Below are 2,500 nucleotides of genomic sequence, written 5' to 3' on the forward strand. Positions count from 1 at the left end.
TTGTGGACGTCTGTTTCATCATTTGAGCTATCAGTTGTGTTTCTTTGAGGCAAAGATGTATAGAATAGCACTGAAAGTCGGAGGTGTCATATTTGTCAAACCTGGTGTTAAACGTAATTTCAATTCTTGACCAGTGCATGTAAAGAAATTGAAAATAAAACCGACTTGACTTGACTTGTCATTGGGTCTGATTTTAAATGTGCCATATAGTTCAATGTGGGAGCAGGTTCACACACTAAATAAGACACTAAGGTCAAGCACAAGCAGATTTTTTTTTTTTTAAACAATTCTCAGAGCAGATTATAGCAGACGTTTCAGGTTGCTGCCATCAGAGAGTAGTGACTTGACCTTAGTGTCTTTAGTGTGCTCCCACATTGAAGTCTACTTTTTGGGTCCATGCACCTACTTATTTCTAAACATCTAGAGCGCAACAATACCCCTGCCTCCTGATGTGCCATACAACCTGTATCTCTCCAAGTGTGTGTGTGTGTGTGTGTGTGTGTGTGTGTGTGAGAGAGAATGTGTGCACGCAGATATAAGAAGTTGGGGTTGATGATCCACATGATGGTGATGGACCAGGACAGCTCTGGACCTCCTGACTGGCAGCTCCATCCTCAACCTCTCTTCCTGCCCTTCACACATGTGCAGGTAAGGCCAATTTTTAAAAACTCACTGCATTGTCTGAGGCAAAAGTAGGAGAAAAAAAGTGTGCGAGTGAGTGAGAACCCGGTCATTATACATGTGACCCTTAAAGGGCGTGTGTGTGTCCTAGAACCAAGACAGTAGCAGTGTGTGTCCGTCTGCCTTTGGTTAAGGGTATCTTTAAGATACTACCTTGTTGTGGTAACATAATTTTGCTATTTCTGACAGGCAGACAGTTTTCTGAAAGATGGTTGATGTCAGTACCAACATGTTGTGATGGAGGCTTCCACCTGAGCTGAACACAGAAACTTGCACACAGTGGTGAGTAAATCACTGAATCTGTTTTGTTCTGCACTAGACCAATACAGTAATTCCTTCATGTGCTGTGTTTATTTATAGCAGAACTTGTGTATAGAGGATAATACAAAACACTGGCACAGTAGTAGTGACCCCTGTACAGGCCAGAAGCTCTGTATCTCTTCAGCCTGGTGTTCTGCATTAAAATGATGGGTGTGATTTTTATGTAGTGTATTCTATGTATACCCTCTCGTGTGTGTGTGTGTGTGTGTGTGTGTGTGTGTGTGTGTGTGTGTGTGTGTGTGTGTGTGTGTGTGTGTGTGTGTGTGTGTGTGTGTGCATGCATGTGTGCAGATGGAAGCAGTCGTTCCTGTTCAGCATCGATATGCCAGTAATGGGTTTGATAAGCCACAGCATGGTGATGGGCAATCAGCATCAGGACCAGGGCAGCTCACAAGGAGAACCTCCTGCCCTGCCTCGTCATCCTCAACCTCCCATCTCCCTGCTCTTCACACATGTGCAGGTGAGGCCAACCTCTAAAATGCACACTTGACTTGAGGCAAAGGGGGGAGAATAGGCCTGCGTGCGTGCCTGTGTGCGTGCCTGCCTGCGTGCGTGCCTGCGTGCCACACTTTAAGACAGTAGCAGTGTGTGGGGGGGCGTGTGCACAAGCATATGCACATGGTCATGTCTTTCTGTAGGTAGATAGGGGGTGCTTGTTTTTGTCTTTATTTTCATTCATAACATTAGCATGCCTTTTTTTTGACAGGCACGGAGCCAGTTTTCAGAGGGAGGGCTGATGACACCAGCAACTTTGGTTCTGAACCTGATCAACCCAGCACCAACCACTGTGCCGCTCCTCCTCTGCCAACTGCACCACATGGCTCCACCATCTCAAAAAGGCACAGACACTACTCCACTTCCTGCGAAGGATGAGAGAAGAGCCGACCGCCCCACATCGGCACTCACCACCTTCTACAGGGGTGTCATTGAGCGCATCCTGACCAGCAGCCTCTCTGTCTGGCATGGCAGCCGTCAAGCTGAAGACTAGAAGGCAGTACAGAGAGTGTGGTGAGCTCGGCAGAAAAGCTCATAAGATCACCCCTACCAGCCATTCAGGATCTGTACACTTCACACTGTTCCAAGAGGGCAATGAACATCATAAAGACACAACTCATCCAGCATACAGACTGTTCTCCCTACTACCATCAGGGAAGCGCTAGCCCGGCATGCGGTGCCGCACAAGCACACTGGGAAACGGCTTCTTTCCACAAGCCATCAGTCTCCTCAACGTTCTGAAGAAAACCACATGAATATTCCAAGGACACTGGAGGATATTCCATGAACACTTCTTTCACCATGCCACTTACACTTTACTCATTGCACCTTATATTCAGCATCTTCACATCACCTGTATGATCTCCTCCTGCCATGTGTGTGTGTGTGTGTCCACTGTGTTTGTGTATTTATTGTCCATCAGTATGTTACTCTTCTTATTGCACACTGTTTGTGTCTCTGTGTGACTGTATTTATTGAATGTATCAGTCTGTATTTCATGTCA

At 46.3% G+C, this 2,500-nt stretch overlaps 1 protein-coding gene and 1 long non-coding RNA gene across 2 annotated transcripts in view; one reads left to right on the top strand and one right to left on the bottom strand.

Annotated features, from left to right (window-relative positions):
- LOC134452659 (serine/threonine-protein phosphatase 2A 56 kDa regulatory subunit beta isoform-like) overlaps positions 1 to 2,500 on the bottom strand; it is a 54,721-nt gene that overhangs the window by 30,789 nt on the left and 21,432 nt on the right. The window lies entirely within an intron of this gene.
- The window catches only part of LOC134452066 (uncharacterized), a 3,698-nt gene that overhangs the window by 956 nt on the left and 242 nt on the right, over positions 1 to 2,500 (top strand). The window contains exons 1-4 of the long non-coding RNA XR_010035352.1: positions 1 to 648; positions 871 to 963; positions 1,294 to 1,462; positions 1,709 to 2,500. The exon at positions 1 to 648 is cut by the window's left edge and continues 956 nt beyond it; the exon at positions 1,709 to 2,500 is cut by the window's right edge and continues 242 nt beyond it. This is a non-coding gene — a long non-coding RNA (uncharacterized LOC134452066). The remainder of the gene's footprint in view (positions 649 to 870; positions 964 to 1,293; positions 1,463 to 1,708) is intronic.

Source organism: Engraulis encrasicolus, chromosome 7 (genome assembly GCF_034702125.1).
Source record: "Engraulis encrasicolus isolate BLACKSEA-1 chromosome 7, IST_EnEncr_1.0, whole genome shotgun sequence".
Classification (NCBI taxonomy): Eukaryota; Metazoa; Chordata; class Actinopteri; order Clupeiformes; family Engraulidae; genus Engraulis; species Engraulis encrasicolus.